Source organism: Bidens hawaiensis, unplaced genomic scaffold (assembly GCF_021521415.1).
Source record: "Bidens hawaiensis isolate Kalapana, Puna unplaced genomic scaffold, B.hawaiensis_p1.1 tig00038057_1, whole genome shotgun sequence".
NCBI lineage: Eukaryota > Viridiplantae > Streptophyta > Magnoliopsida > Asterales > Asteraceae > Bidens > Bidens hawaiensis.
In genome coordinates this window covers 51,279-69,480 of record NW_027496661.1, presented here as the reverse complement: position 1 = coordinate 69,480, position 18,202 = coordinate 51,279, and the positions used below count along the sequence as shown (strand labels likewise).

At 36.4% G+C, this 18,202-nt stretch overlaps 1 long non-coding RNA gene across 1 annotated transcript; it reads right to left on the bottom strand.

Annotated features, from left to right (window-relative positions):
- Window positions 1-13,167: 13,167 nt before the first annotated feature.
- Window positions 13,168-15,764, bottom strand: LOC143589947 (uncharacterized). Its single transcript, XR_013145379.1, has 3 exons — window positions 15,538-15,764; window positions 13,374-13,499; window positions 13,168-13,295 (listed from the first exon to the last, which is right to left on the bottom strand). It is a non-coding gene; the product is annotated as an uncharacterized LOC143589947 (long non-coding RNA).
- Window positions 15,765-18,202: the final 2,438 nt, after the last annotated feature.

Genomic DNA, 18,202 nt, shown 5'->3' with positions numbered 1-18,202 from the left:
AGTGTTTGTGAATGAAAGAACCACAACAACTTGCAACAATACACACTCACTCACTCTCCTCTCGCCTCTCGGTTTTAAAGGCCCTGCCGAACACCACCATCTAGCCACCACCCACCACCTTATCTCTCCCTCTATCTCATGGTTACAACTCAACACACACAAACTCTTCCGCGGTTAACACTGCCAACCACCGGCGCACCATTCTTCGGGGTTTTTTTTCGTGTTAACACAAACACACCGAACCCGTTACCGGTTCTCAAGCCAAAGCAAAGATCAGGAGCGCTTAACTGAACATCACGAAGCCGAGACGAACATGAGACCAAGGTTCTTCCTTCCATTCTAGACATCATCTTTACTAAGTGGGCATAAACAACCCAAATCTTATGTTTATTTGGATTTTAAAAACGAGTTCATGATCAAATCACCCAAAGAGTTATACTGATCGAAATCCAACATCATTTGTTGTAACAAACATGATTAAAAAGTGGTTACTAAACTTATGATTAAGTAGCCTTAATTAGCACTCTAAAAACAGTAGGTAAGTTCATATACGCGCGCTTGTTATAAGATAGTGAATACGAGAAATAGCGAAAATAACATATTTTAGGACAATAACTATGTTGTCTATATTTAATAATTAGCTGTCAAGCTTATTATATACATACACATGCTTTATATGAAATTATTTATTGTGCATATTTCTTTTATGGAATTAATATATCAAACTCAATTATGTGGTTTCATGTTTAGTATTTAACTACCAGTTCAATGACACTTTATTTAAATAAAGACAGTGTTTAACTAAGTTATATATTGTGTTATAATATGATCAGTAAGTTAAGTCTATAGTCCTTATATATGAATTTGGACTTTCAGATACTCACTCCAAGTTTTATAAAGAACTATGAGTTTTAAAAAGTTATGAAACTTTAACGAAAGAAAATGGCATTTCAAAAACTATAAAATATAATTATATATTTTATGAGACTTGAGTGTTAAACGAATCTCTAGATTCAATATATATATATATAACGTTAAAAGCGAACATGTAGGATATGACAACCCGACATAGTGTTATACGGCTAAAACAACAAATTAATATTTATAGACGTAATTTATATGAATAAAGAATAACGAAACCTATCACCAACGGGTCATCGAATAACGTTTAGTAAAATGACACAAGAATGAAACAAGTCTAACTAGTTGGGTGAAACATGGTCATGAAACATTTTAGTATCGGAAACGAAACATTAGATCTAAACTGTTCTTGTACATTATAGGGCACTCGTAGGTCGGGAATCGGTATTTTAGTCAACTTAGCACGCATTTGAGAATCAGGTGAGTCCCACGGCCCCTTTTTAACTAAATTGTTTTGAAACTCTTGGGGGAGAATGTATGGAGAAACACATGTTCAGAAACGAGTAGAAACGCAGTCTCATTTTGTTACATGGGTTGGAAACAATAATGCACCAAAAAGTCTCCTAGAATCTATGATCATTAACTATTGTAGACGTGGCCAATGTGAATAGTACTATTCGGGATTAACACACCCCACCCGTGGTTAGTCGCACTAACTTAGATTGGAGGTCTGGCGGGTGATATTAGTCCAACAGAGACTTCGATGTTTTCGCATTAGAAAATCAAGAGGGGCGCGCATAGAAACGCTGTTAGGTCTTAATCATAGAGCTCATGGTAACTGTCTGAGAAATTGGTTCACTCGTTGTCCAAGAAACACATATTTTTATAAACCTGTGAAACTCACCAACAATTTTTTGTTGACGTTTTTATACATGCATTCTCAGGTAATTGAAGCATTGGAAATACATATGGAGTCACATGCATGTAGAGGCATTCTGATGAAGTATCCATCGTGAAGTCTATAAACAGTGACTATGATTCATGATGTTATCACGCCCCTCGCATTTCCGTCGCTGGCGGGGGTGTAACAAAAATTAAGGTTCAAGAAAGGGGGGAGGGGTGTTTACGAGCGACGGGGAAAGGGGAAGAAGGAGCGAAAAATATTTTTGTGTAAATTTGGCAATTTGGTCTTTGGTTGTTGGTGTAAGAGTGCTTAAAAGGTTAGTTAGGGGTCAACTTTGCAATAACCACATAGTTATTTACCAATTTATTATATAATACTCAATTACTAATTAAATTAGTGAATTAATTGGAAAAAATATATATACTAATAAACCCGAGATTTTATTGGCGAAAAATCCGATTACAAACCCGGGTCAGGCAATGAATACAAATACCCGGGTTTGAAAAACCCAAAATGTTACACATAGAACCTATATTTTAATATGAAGAATTTAAAATTCAAAGGAAGACAAAAATGAGAATTATAAAAAAAAAAGAATTTATGACCATACAAAAATTCTCTAAAAAATAAAAAAAATCATAACTCAAAATATAAATAAAAAAAAACTAAAACGTTTCCCCGTCTTTCTAGTTAAAAAAACCCCCAAAAAGACACAATGTTGAGAAAACAGACACAATGACAATAATAAACAAAAAACACAATATTGATTGCAAAATATAATAATGTAAGCAAAATATAACACAATGTAAGCAAAATATAACACAATATTGAATAATATAACACAAAATAAAGAAAGAAAGACACAATTAATGACGAAAATAAACAAAAAAACAATGATAAATTAAAAAACACAAGGATCTTTTTCCTCAACATTTTTTGTTTTTTTAGCAAGAATGATTTGGGAAACATTTTTGTATTTTTTTGCTTTTTTCATTTTTTTATTTTGAGTTATAATTTTTTAATTATTTTTTAGGGGTTTTTTGTTTGACTATAAATCATTTTCATCCTTTTCACTTTTGTCTTCCTTGGCCCTATTTAATATTTAATTACTGCATGAGACATAAAAAAGAAAGAAAATAAAAATTAAATAACATAAGAATGCCGCATAGAGCCAAGAACGAAGGCCCAAACATCGGCGGACCTAGCGCATAGCCCGGGTCAACCAACCCATGTGATTTTTTTTGGTATAATTATAGTGTAAAAATCATAGCAGACCCATGTGAAATTTGACGTCGACGCTATAGAAATAGGGTAGTAAAACTACCCGTGAACCCCTAATACAACCCGCAGATTACCATTTAGCATCCGCGAAAGGAACCCGCGGGCTAGAACGCCACTTGCAGTCATGACAATGGGATGTAGGGTAGTAAAGTTACCCGCGGTTCCAGAGATACGTCTCGCGGGTCTCCAACACAACCCGCGGATTAACATTGAGCATCCGCGGGAGGAACCAGCGAGCCACACAAGGGACTCATCACACACACGGTCCTTACGTGATATGAAAGAGCAGTTGTAACAAACTACTTCTAGAAGATTTCTTCAATATTTCCTGATGGTGACATCAACCAATGGAAAGACGACACCTGGATACCTGGAAACTGTCCCTAAACGTGGCCAAACTGTCACATCTTATTAGCGCTTGACATGTGTCCATTCAGGTAGAAAAGAAATATCTTGATAGTGACAACTCCACCAATCACCTTCCTCCACCTTCCCTATAAATACTGAGGTCATCTCCTTAAGGTATTCATTCACTCCCACACGCTCTAAGCAATTACTTGTATTAGTACTTTCCGATTAGTACAATACTTATTCTCACGCCAGAGGGTGGTTACAGGGACCCCCCACCATGTCCTTCTCGTAACGAGACTCACGCCCAACGGTATCCGCTTTCCTCTTGTGACGGCGGGCGAGATCTGCAATAGCTCGCAGAACCCCCCGCATGAAAACCAGCTGAATAGTCAAAGGGACGATGATCCTTCACTAGAAGAGTCCTCACTAGAAGATTCCTCACTAGATGAAAGGATGATTGTCCTGTCTGAATGCATTACGGTAAGAGGACCAGGGTTCAGAATATACACACCTTGGGCCACAGCGTCCTCAGTAACCACGGGCTCTAAACGCCCGCGGATGGGAAAACTAAAGTTTTCACTGGTTTGGTCCAGAATCGGCAAGTCCCCCATCTCAAGCGGGCGCCAGAACATGTTCCCATCAATCGTATGGATGAGGAATTCAAAAGTTGTGCTCCTCCCTGGAATAGAAACAAGTTAAAAAAATGATGATGATGATGATGAAGAGAATGAGTAACTTACTTCCATTGTCCCGAGAGAAGTATGGGAACTCATCAGGGAATGGCCACAACGGCTCATTCCTACCAACACTAGAGCATACTCTGGAATGAGACCCATCGGAGTGGGAGTTGCGCCAAGTCATCATACAAGGGCTGACCCTGGGTTTCAGCCACTGGAAGGTTAGAAAATTTCCGGGTCATGGAGCGGCGGACCACGACCTCCGAAATAACGTCAGCGTTAATCCAAAAAACTTGTTCTTCCATTCGTGCGTGCTTCGCGGGGACTTAGTTCCTATGGCCTTCTTCATAACAACGTAACTGAACCAGCTCCCGCAGACATGATGATTATAAATTGCAAGGAAACGCTCCACCAAAGGATCTATGCCCAAGGCTTGGTGTAAGGCCCCGAACCCGGTGACCCTACTTTAGCGTCGGATTTACTCATAAACACAGTTCTTCAAATCGGAGTTTATTAAAACTTTTCGCGGAATATAAAACATCAATCATTTGTTACAAAACATTAAATCTTTTCTTTGATACCATAACACAAAACTTTATATTTAAAACATCTTTACTTCTTTCTTCAGATGCCAGCCGTTCAATCCATGCCGTGTGTCATCCTCATGCTAACTCTATAATCAGCTCACCTGCGTGCATACTAAAAGTCAGCTACGCTGAGTGAGTTCTAGTTAATCGAACGCCATACAATACATACACATACACACATATCCGTAGATACATATCCATACTTCACTAGTTACCATTCTGTTCTACATACATACTTGCTACCATACATACATACATATCTACAATCACTAACCTCAGTCTACCGAGAGTACGTTCATAGTTCACCATCTATACCTGTACTCAAGGTCGTGAACACGTACAAGGTTCGCAGTCCTTACCTATGTTCACCATTTATGGTACGTACAAGGATCGCGGTCCTTCCCTATACCATAGTACATTCACAACACGTACAAGGTTCACAGTCCTTCCCTATGTTGCAACCTAATTCATAGCACGTACGAGGTTCGCAGTCCTCCCCTATGCTACAAAATCAGCACGTATAAGGTTTACAGTCCTTTCCTATGCTGAAATACATCCACAACACGTACAAGGTTCGCAGTCCTTCCCTATGTTACAACCTAATTCATAGCACGTACGAGGTTCGCAGTCCTCCCCTATGCTACAAAATCAGCACGTATAAGGTTCACAGTTCTTTCCTATGCTGACGCCTATCTACATTACGTATAAGGTTCGCAGTCCTTATCTACGTTTACATATATCATCTACTTCACGTATAAGGCTCGCAGTCCTTAACTACGCCATCACCAGCCGAGTCTATGTCCGACAGAAGCTAGAGGGATTTGCCATCCTAACTTACTATGTCGAACGTAGAACTCACATGCCATTCGTGTACCTATATACACATACTTACATTATAACATAAGAACACTCTAGGCATTCTTTACCTCATTCATTTAACAACCATACCCCTTGTCGTTACGTGCAATATCCGAAGATCGTTCACGCCCCGACAAGTATTCATTTGAAATATTCATACATCTTCGATATATAATATTCGTACCTTTATTTTTAACCTGACAGTACGCGCAATATCCGAAGATCGTTCGCGTACTGACAAACAATCATTTATATCTATCACACATATCACATATGACATACACTTATCACTTAGGATAAATGTATTAACAACACATCGAGTATGCACACAGCCCCGAAAACATAACAAGGAATGGGGCTACAAACTCACCTGAACACGGTTACGTTCACCGTTAATCGTAATCCCTTTCTTCAGCTGTGCACGGCTGACTGTATAACAAGTACACGTATCAAACAACTATCACTACTCATATCATCTTTCCAGTCTTAACTACTACCCACAACGAACGGGGGTCCGGGGGCAGCGCCCCTGACAGCGGGGTCTAGGGGCGGCAGCCCCTAGCAGGGTCCAAGGGGCAGGGCCCCTGGCTGGGGTCGAGCTGCCAGGTCAGCTTGGAAAAATTTTATTTACATTAACTGTCTTAACACATTTTCCATTAGGTTTTTAATTTATTTTCTAAGCGAACTTAACTTTAGGCGAAGTTAAACCTTAAGAGAACTTAGCTTTAGGCGAAGTTAAACCTTAGGCGAACTTAGCTTTAGGCGAAGTTAAACCTTAGGCGAACTTAGCTTTAGGCGAAGTTAAACCTTAGGCGAACTTAGCTTTAGGCGAAGTTCATCAGGCGAACTTAGCTTGCAGGCGAAGTTCATCAGGCGAACTTAGCTTGCAGGCGAAGTTGTCGTCTGCAGGTTCTGTTCGCTCTTAAATCCTTCGTTCCTTAACCAAATAACTCGATTTAGGTACCCATGGAATCGTCTGACCAGCGCCTACAAACCCCAACTATCAAATCGACCTAACATCGATGTTTAGAGGGTGCGATTTAGGCATATAGGTTACGGGTCCTTTTTATCAATCGATTAACCCATCAAATCATAACCATTTTCAGTAAGTTTAGCTTTGTTGGATTCGTTTTTACCATACAAACTCAGATCTACCATTTCTCAAATCAAACCGAACCTATACGAACGATTTCTAACCATAAACGTACCTTGAACGAGTCGAACTTACGAACACGAGCTGGTCTTGCTGCTTTGGTTCGTCACGACGATCTAGCACCAACTAACGTTTACTCTCTCTCGGATCCTGCTCGTTTATGGTGTGTGTGTTTTTAATGTGTAGAGATTAGAATGGAAAGAGATGAGGTTTAGGGTTTTATGGTGGTTTAGGGGATATTTATATCCCTTAAAGCCCATGGACCTAAGGCCCATTCTCATTTAACCCATCTCAATTAATCTAACACTAGCCCGACTCATACCAACTCCTACTCTATTATTTATTTCCCGAACCAGAGTCAACTTTCCCTCTATTATTAAGTAATATAATTAATATCATTTTGGGAATTTCGGGATGTTATACTTGGCAGCATAACTGAAAATGCTGAAGCCTCATGAGCCCAAAGGGATGTAGCTGGGGCAGATGAATCCCAATAGTAGTAAGAAATTCACTTAAGAAGTTTGTTATTGGCAACCTGAAGTTGCCGGTGGTGAGGTACTTGGCATAAAGGGCAATCTTGCCCGCCAGAGGATTGTTGGCCGTCGAACTGGTGGCAGAGAACTCCGGTCCCCACTCCATTGCCAACCCATAAAGGTTGACATAGTCTTGAAAATTTGCTTCTTTCCAGTTGAACGGGATATGCTCAACAGTCGAAAAAGGCCCCTCTTTCTTCCCACCGGCCATTAGTGCAGTAATAAATGGTACACAACGAGCTATGTTGTAAGGAAGAAATCAAAGAATACGAAGAAGATGGAGAGTTTTCAGGAAAAATTTTTGCAAGTAAACAAATAATTGAAACTCTCACCCCTGTTTATACACATCGCAATTAATGCGATGTAGAAGGATACAACTCACCTTTATGTCATCGTCCAATCAGAAGATGACATGGTAGGCGGGAACTGAGAAAAAAACAAAATGATTTTGAATCAGCTGCCTAAAATTACGTGCAAGCACCTCGAGAGTCACCCCTGACAGGACTCAGACTGAAACCGTCACATCTCATACGGCGAAATAGTAACCCTAGTCCAAAAGTTACGGGAAAAGTCCGCGGATTAACTAACTCAACCCACACTAAAGGGACAGAGCAGTGAGTCCATAATTCCACCCGTGACATCGCATCACGGAAGCAACAATGGACTGTGAGGACTTATAGAGGTAGGGTAGTAAAACTACCAGCGGACCCCTAATACAACCTGCAGATTACCTTTGAGCATCCTCGAAAGGAACCCGCGGGCCAGAACGCCACTTGCAGTCATGACAATGGGATGTAGGGTAGTAAAGTTACCCGCGGTTCCAGAGATACGTCTCGCGGGTATCCAACACAACCCGCGGATTACCATTGAGCATCCGTGGGAGGAACCCGCGAGCCACACAAGGGACTCATCACGCACATGGTCCCCACGTGATATGGAAGAGCAGTTGTAACCAACTACTTCTAGAAGATTTCCTCAATTTTTCCTGATAGTGACATCAACCAATGGAAAGATGACACCTGGACACCTGGTAACCGTTCCCAAACGTGGCCAGCTGTCACATCCTATTAGCACTCGACACGTGTCATTCCGGTAGAAAAGGAATATCTTGATAGTGACAACTCCACAAATCACCTTCCCCCACATTCGGCTATAAATACTGAGGTCATCTCCTTAAGGTATTCATTCACTCCCACACGCTCTAAGCAATTACTTATATTAGTACTTTCCGATCAGTACAATACTTATTCTCACGCCGGAGGGTGGTTACGGAAAGATCCCTCACCATGCCCTTCCCGTAACGAGGCTCACTGTGTTCTGTTTTGCAGGCAGTTGGTTGGAATCTCACGTCATCGTACCATCAATAGGGTCACATTTGGGGCAAATCTAGATTCAGACTATCTTGTTCGATCTTGTGTTTCTTCAGACGCCCACGGAATTTCGAGAACAGCCCAAATAAAATATTAAATATTTTTTACGAATATAATTACATAAATGCAATATAAATAATTTATCGAATCAAATTAAGGGGTTGTTTAGGACTATGATGGTGACAAGGCACAAAGACCTAATGGATTTATATTCGCTTTAGGAAGGTTTGGGATAAATTGCAAATTCACTTGTGGCATCCTGAACGAATTTCATTGTCATGGCTTGATCCACTCTTCGTGTAGCACTTTGTTCATGATCTTAACTAGCTTTAGAGCACGTGTCACACACGAGATTATCCAAATAATAAATTATAAATAAAGCAAATAAGTACATATTGTATATGAAAAAATGATTACATCTATGCTTATATGTATACTATGTGTACATAAATTGATTTTATTTATATAATAAAATATTTTTTTCCAAAAAAAATGAACATAAAAAATAATAATAATAACGCAAGTGCAAAAACATACCTGAGAACGGTCTATCTATTGGAAATCTGATTCTCGGTATATATATATATATATATATATATATATATATAGGGTAAGGATCCTAAGAGAACCATTGGCATTGAGAATTTTGAGAACCATTTTGGACCACTAAAAAAAACCTCTAAAAAAATATTTAAAAAATTATAAAACAAAAAAAACAAAAATTTTTAAAAAGTAAAAAAACCAAAATTCTTATATTTCATTCCGGTTTCATAAAAAAACCGAAATTTTTTTTTCTTTTTAATTCATATGATACCTATACACATATGTATACTTTCATTTAATCTCTAGTTACGTAATGTACACATATGTACATTATTATTTATCTTAAATTATACATATGTGTATAGGAAAAAACATGTGTGTACTTATTATACATATATGTATAATAAAAAAAATCGGTTTTTTTTTTCTTTTTAATTCGTATTATACTTATACACATATGTATACTTTCATTTAATCTCTAGTTACGTAATGTACACATATGTACATTATCATTTACCTTAAAATATACATATGTGTATAGGAAAAAAACATGTGTGTACATATATGTACATATTATACATATATGTATAATTTAGCTAAACCGAGTTTTTTTTTCTTAGAACCGGGGTCATAAATAAGAACTTTGGTTTTTTTACTTTTTTTATTTTTGTGTTTTGATTGTTTTAGGATTTTTTTTTATTTTTGGGTTTTTTTGTGGTTCAAAATGGTTCTCATAGTTCTCAATTCCCAAAAAGTTCTCACATAATCTTGATCCTATATATATATATATGTGTATATATATATATATAGTTGAAAGAATTTTGGTTATTAACCAATTTCAAACAAGACTTTTTATACAATAATAGTACTGAGCTGCACAATGAAAATAATTTTTATAATTTTGATGAAGCTTCTCGACTTTACCATAATGACAACACATAAAAATAACATGTTAACATGTTCAATTCTGTGAATGTTTTGCTTCACTTAAGCATAATTTTGTATGACATATTTCACAGAGTACATTTTAATCACCATTATAGGAAAAGTCAGTGCTGACATAAATGTTTCAAATTTGATAAAGTTAGAAGTATTGGTAGGCCTGGAGGTAGCACGTCGAAAGTGTTTGCCATCTTTTCTTAAAATAATTGTGGGAAAAATAGTCAATTAGCCAAATCCCGAATCTTTTCATTATTCCCAAAAATGTCATTGAAAATAAATTCGAAATCTAAATCACGTCTAAAATTCTAACTTTCATTTGTTTGACATTTTCAAGTCAAAAGTTTGAACCCGTAAAAAATTTGATGATAAATCTACTTGCATTCTCAAACTTTTAAAAATACTTCATATTACCCATTTTTGGCTCGTAATAAATTTTGAGCCAAATGTAGTTAACTTGCACCACACAATTTATTTACCAACTTTTGACCCGTAACAATCAAATTTAACTTCCATAAAAAACCTGAAACAATCATTGATAAAAAAAACCAAGAAACTGATTATGATAAACTTTATTATATATGAAAGTGAATGGTATATATTATTACATTTTAACATATATATATAGTTTAGTAAATTAACTGAAAAAATAAATGGATATATTTAAAGCATATATTTATAATTTATAAAAATATTTATTTTTATAAAAATGCATAGTATATATAATAATATAGAGCTTAAAGGAAAGTGAATAATTTAATCATCTTATAGTTATAATATAAATGGAGTGTAAAAGGAAAGTGGATAATTACGGATCTATGACATAGTTAATAATTTGGAGGGAAAAAGTTACAAGGTTTAACCACAAACTGACACTTGTCCACAGTTATTTTACTTTATTAGAATAGGTAGATTCCTAAGATCAAGGATCCGCAACGGTGGGCTGGTTGTCACCCACAATCCGTAACAAATTAAAGATCAAGGTCGGGAATGGAAAATGCACAAAGTTTCTGTTGGACAGTTAGACCCCCCAGAGGGTGTGACAGGTACCCTTGGACAGACGCGCTGGCCAAGCGTAAAAAGGCGTTGATTAGTGAGGTAGCATCATTAGTAGGATAAGCCGCGTTGTGGAATTGGACATGGGTGAGGCTACCCAATTCGACTTTAAAGAAACGAGTATGAACATCTGAGGGGATTACTGCAGCAACAGGGAATAAAAGAATGCAAAGAACTTTGGAATCAGGAAAGCGATAGTGGATTATTTCTCGGTCAAAAACGTTAAAGTCGAACCCTGCGCAAATAGGTTCTGATGTAAAACTGGGCAACTCCGAAGGTCAACTTGTTTGTACGGAGGGCTGCTATGAGAAACTGGATTTTATTATTGGAATGCATTGCATTATACTCATCATAACAGGATCCGTGCAAGGGTGGTAAGTCTTGTTCTCATGGATTGTTTAAAATATAATAAACGTGAATCTTGGCACATGCGAGTTTTAGACGATCGTTTAACATCTGGTTAAAATCTGATGGATGCTGCTTAACAAATTAAAAAAGAAAGGTGACTGCATATTTGATTGAAGACGATCAAGAGCTTGTTAGGACTGGATCTTGAAATCGATTCCTGGATAGTATCGGCCCAAAAGAACGTTCATGGCTTCGCTCCAATCTGTTTCGGTAGTTCAAAGTTTGTGAATCTTTGGACCTTTTTATACTTTAAGGTGTTTTTGCATCTAGATACTCTAACAGTTAATTAGCAACACTGGGTACTTATTTTTTGTTTTCTGCACCTTGCTGAGTTGGCTTTGTACTTGTAACCTTGTTAATGAAAGTTCGTTTTGCCGGTGAAATAAAAACAAAAACACTCGCCTTCGAAGAAAATTAGCCAAAACTACGAATTGTTCTTGATACTTGATAAAATCATGGTACCGAATGCAATCGTGAACAGCTTTAGAAGAATTAGGAAAATAAGTCGATTCCAAAACCCAATTTAGATCTAGTTCTCATTCCATTTTAATATATACAAGAAATCATGACGCCAAAGGTAATCGCCAGCGGTCTGGCGTGCATCGATTATGTTTGTATCTATTCACATCGTAGTCAAAATATCCATGATATGATAAAAATTCTTGCCCTGCAATGATTGTATGGCAATAAATCTGTGATGTCCAAAATATTCTATTCTCTCACATGCATTATCGAGTTTGTATTCATACAATGTTTGCAGTGATTGAGTTTGTATTGAAATGTCACAGTACAATGCTTGCAGTGATTTGAGTTTGTATTGAAATGTTGTTTGGTGTGTTGGGTTAGTCTTTTCCTTAATGTTGAATGACCTTGAGACTTGTGTGCTACCAATTCGGCATTGACTGGTTAAAATCGTAACTAAATAAGATGCAGACAACTTGTAGACCATGTCCATTAAAATCACATGCATAGCAAAGCTATTAATAAAGTCTAAGAGGATAAAATGTGAACATACCATACCTATATCCTACATTATAGAAAGGCTACTTCGAAATAAACCTCTTCTCCAAAACACGATATACAAACATGGAAGGTATATTATAAACATATACGTAGGATGCGGGTAGCTATCATGAAACTAAATAACATAATGCACAAAAAGTATTAACAGTTGTATTTATTTACTCAAAATTTTCAAAAGAGTTCAAACATGTAAACAATTTAGGCTTAACTGTTATCATCCAACTTAGATTAAGATCGAATTTTACAGTTCGCTTCCTTTGTATTTGTCATAGTTAACAAATGTATTCAGTATGATCACACTAATGGCAAAAGCTACAGGTAGGATTTAGAAATGATGAAACAAGAGCAAGCCCTACCTCCCACCAAGACTCCAAATCTTTATACTTTTACTTTCAATGTTAAAAAAAAAATAAATAAATAAAAAACCTCTCAACATTTAACCGGAAAACCTTTTGTTTTTTTAAGAGAGAGATTCACGAACGTATACGAATGACAATAACATGTACTTACCAAACAACACCTTCAAGGAGAGTGTGCACTAACAAGATACTAGTTTTATTTCAAAAGTAACTAAAAGAACCTTGCAGCTTATGAGATTATGTTATAACATTCATACATTAAATTAAGTTGAGAAGAAACAAGAGTCAGCTACCACATAAGGCTCAGCTGTACAAACAACTTTTGCTTCCCCTTCTTCAACCCACAAAGGGCATTTTAGTCTTTCCATAAATATCCACAACAGGAAGCCACCCTGGAAGTCCAACTAAAAGTCAACAAACCAACAACAATTTAAGTCAAACTTGATGTTTTTCAAAACAAGGGTTCTTACACGATTAGGACTTGTGGTAGATGTGAGTTCATCCTTCCTTATTCTTAACATCAGGGGTATTCTCGTCGTTGCTATTAACCACCTCCGGTTCCATCTCAATGGAGACTGGATGAATGGTAGATGTACCTGTGAATACAAAAGTCAAAATTTAAAAAATAAAAATGCTGAAAAGGTCGGCTTTGATGTTTGTGTTTCATATAGCACCAGATGTATAAAACAGTCTTTAACAAGTAACCAAGAATTATCAATTAATAATGCTTAAATAATACTTAGATTTGATTGTTTAAAATATGAGTTTCATGTACTCTCCACACACACAGAAAAGAATACATTATTGCGAGAACAAAACGAATTAACCTAAACTGTTTCAACTTTTTCTATAGATAGTTGTATATTTTTAAAAACTTTTGCTTCTTGCATACAAATGTCTATGTTACATACATATGAAAACCATCAAAAAAATTTTGCTCATATTTTCTTTTTCATTTTTTAAATGTTTACCTGCATGTGTAGGAAATACAAGTACACATTCATACACATGTGAGGGTTCAATAAATAAACAAATTTTGTTTATATATTTTGGAAGATATTATTGAAGATGAATAAACATTGCAATTCAACCATTCCCTTCAATTTTAAAATTACAATGTTTATTTTGTTCTCGCAAAAAATAACTTTTGCATGGAAACCTCCCATACGTATACATATGCATGTGTGTGTGTATTGTACTGACTTGGCACACCATTTTTTTGTATGCCAAAATTAATTTACTATGTCAGTCTAGATTGAACTGATATGAAGTGTTATTGAAGTGTAATATTCTCCAAATGAGTTATGTCATCAATAGTCTTATAAGAATTAAAGAACACGTCTGCACACACATATATTCATTTTCTATACGGGGACCTAAACGAGAATACAAGTTTGAAACTTCTTTTCATAAAGAACCATAAGAGAACAACCATCCTTTTATCCGAATTTAGAACCACCAACGATAAATTAAGGTTCTAGACTTGGCGGGTTTTAAAAATCAAAAGTGAAATCCGCAAACTCTAAAACCTAAATTTAGCGTTGGCGGTTACAAACCCGGATTAAAGCAAATAGTTGCTAAGCTAAACTTCATAAAAAAATTATACTTCTCTTTAGGTCCCGAATGAGATTATGTACAAGCAAAATGAATGTCTCTGTGTTTTTTTACATATTCTTCAATTCTGATTAGACTAACAATAGCACGACTCATTTAAGAAACTGAACTTTAACAGCACTTAATACCCTATAAGTGGGATTTACACAAAGATCTCATGTTTTACCCAACTTCATCAGCAGTCTATTTTTCAACTTCCGTCATGCACAAAAAAAACACCTTAACAGCTTGTGAAAATCAAGTACCAGATAATCACATATTAATAGCAATGGTTTTCATCTTAAATTATTAGATTAAAATTCTAAAGAAAATATTTTTACTTCACTCCAATTCATATTTTATAACTAGTGGCGTAAACAAGCCGAGACCGATCTTGACTAGGCTCAAGCTTGGCTCGTTTTGACTTGCAAGTGCTCAAGCTCGAGCTTGGCTGGTTTCAAACTATACTTCTAAAGCCCACCCTAGCTCATGAATCTTTTTCAAGTTCAAGCTTGACTCAAGATCAGTTCACTTATAACATATTAAATAATTTATCTACACTTTTAATTATTTTTACAAATTTTGAGGAAAAAAAACCTTCACAAGCTTAAACCTGGCTCGAGATCATGTGCAGTACCTTAAACAAGCCTAAACCTAAATATACCCTAGGTTCGTTAAGGCTCTATGAGCCAAAACAATCTTTCCATACAAGACCACCCAGGCTCAATAACTAAACAACTTTACTTGAGGCTCGAGCTCGATAAGGCTCAGCTAATTTCGAGCTTTTTATTGAACAAATCTCGAGTATTCATGAGCAACTTGACTCATTTGAACCATTAATTGTAATTATCAAACCCACCCAGGCGGCCAACTAGAGAATCGGGTGTACTCTGAGGGAGTTAATTTTTGGACATTATATTCAGTAACTAAACTTGATCCGATAGGCTGATTTGGAGCTTTTCACCGACTCATTTGCACCCGTATTTAACCCATGTTTATAATTATCAACCCTACACAACAATACCAATTTCCCATTAATACCTTCAATAAAATAAGCCGAAGAAGGCCACCCGCGGGCGGACGACACCGCCATCGACTCCTCATCCGTCAACGGCTTGGTAAACTTCCTAAGCAGGCTAACGATCCCCTGCGAGTCATGCCTGTGTCTGCGAGGCGGGACCCAGTAAGACGAGCCGGGAACAAAGGGAAGCCAATCGGGTGTGGATTGCTTAACGATGATGCTGTGGATTGCGTCTTCGAGCTTTCGAAGGCCGAGAACCTCGACTTCCGAGTCGGATTCGAGATCGATTTCGATGAGTTGGGGTTTTCGTGGCTGGGTGGAGAATAATCGGGAGATGGTGGTTTGTGGGGTTGTTCGGGTTAGGGTTTGTGAGAGGAGACGAGCCATGGATTTGATAAGGATGGATAAATATAAATTGGTTTGCACCTTTGTAGTTGCAAAGGTGTATTTATAGGTGAACCCTTTGTCTGTGCTGTCTTGTGTTGTGTTGTTAGCTTTAAACCATTGTCTGTAAAGTCAGGTCTCTACCATATAGCGACACATACTCTTTCATAAGAGAAACAATTCTTATTAGTTTCAAACAATAATTTGTATGAACAGATTATGTTTTTGATTATGCGTAGGTCAAAATAAGTGATACAAAAAAACATACCAGTTTAATTTGGAATTGGTCGAAACAGGTCATCCAAGTAATCAAAGTATAAATTAATTTGTTAGTACATTGTAAACAACAAAAGAATTGAGTATTAGTCCATATGTCTATATTACCCTAAGCAATGAAAAAGAAGATGATACATTGTGAAAGTAGAAATAATAACATTTATTTAATTTTTAGCATCAAGTGTTATTTTGACTTATGATTCAAGCTGCAACTTCCAGTTCTCAAATATTCAAAAATCTGAAACATGATCATTACCTAGCTTCAGAAGTTACTACATTAATCCTTTAACTCTAATTATTAGCTTCTATAATCTCCATGGAATAATAAAATCCTCATAGGATGTTAAAGTATCACAAATTGTCTTTATAGACACAACCATAAACAAAAAGGCAATTGCGATAATCAAAATAAAGCTTATCAATATAATGAGCTTAAATTAATATATTTCATACAAAATAAAGTTAAACTAATATATTCTATCTACACTGTCTCTGGAGACACTAAAAGGAGATCACAAACTCATACTCGATCGTTATATAGTAAAAGGAGGGTGTTAGCATAAACTCTAAAATGCAGATTATGTTGATCGAAGAGACGCCAACATGCTTAAGTGTGCCCGACATCAATATCAGTTGTAATATCCTACATAACGAAAGTTGTGTCATTTTCAACCATAAACTATAAATAAAATTCATTGGTCAAAATGTACCCAATTGGTTGGGTAAACTATGAGAGTATCAACCATGGATCACTAGATCAGTACTGTGACATTTGAGCCAAAACAAGGTACACCTCAGTGCGTATTTACCGATTAAGCAAATAAATGCCTTTTGCGTAACAAACGAACGATTAATCGAACAGGTCGGGTTATGACCCAGATATCTCGGGGGGCCATCTATAAGTGATATACGAACTATACAAGCTAAAATATTAGAAATATGGTCTTAGTTTGATAGCAAACAAGTTAAACGAAAATATGCTCGTTTAACTACCCGCTATATATTTAAACGCGAAAGATAGTTACAAACCAAGCATTGTATCATCCGATAAGCCGAAAAAGACTTACTAAACACTTATTTGAAATGTTTTAAGCGATCCGTGAAAATATTTTTGATTTTTACAAACATATAGTATGTTTTTATAATTTTACTCAAAACTAGCCGAAAAACACACGTTTTCGCACTGTTTAACGCACCCAATAAGTTTTTCGCGCTAAAAACCAAACCCGAACTAAATTTGGACTAGACTTTTCGTATTTGGGTTTGAGAAATCAGAAAATTGGGCCAAAACAGACCAAAATGGGCCCATAAGGAATTCCGATTGGCCTAGTAAACCGACCCCCATTTTTTTTTATAAAACTTGTTACCTAAGCTTTTTATTCATTTCACTTGATAAAAAACTGGAGTCCAAGCAGCTGCAAGTCACTTTTCCAGAAATCTTCAAAAACCCTAAGGTAACAACTTAAATAAGTAGCTTTTAAACTTGTTTAACCTTGATTAATACCATAAAAACATGTCTTAATTGCTAAAAATCATTCCGAACCATGTAAAAATCCTAAAAATGGTCCATAAACATTTTTTGATCATACACATGGTAAGGAACTTGTTTTGATAATTTTTTTGGCCATAAACACGGATTAAAGGGTTGAAACGGCGTTTTTACGGTTCAAAAGTTCGTTTTTGTGCACTAGCCGAAACCTTAAGTTAAAGGGCTTTTCTATTGATGAAACCTGCTTGGTTTGTGATATAGGACCTGTACCTAGCCTACATAGGAGCACAAGAGCTTGAAAAGTTGATTAGAAAGGCGGAAACGAACCAAAACCGCTAAGGTAATGCCGAAACACTCGCTTACGGGCTGTTTAGGTTAAGGTTGTGATGTGCATATTATTAGGCCTTGAAATTTTTCAGAGATATCAGGGACCATGTCATTGAGACCCTGTTTAAATTTGGTAATTTTTCGACCATCCGAGAATATTTGGCGAATTTATTACCGAATTGGGACGTTTATTTGGGAAAAATAGCTAA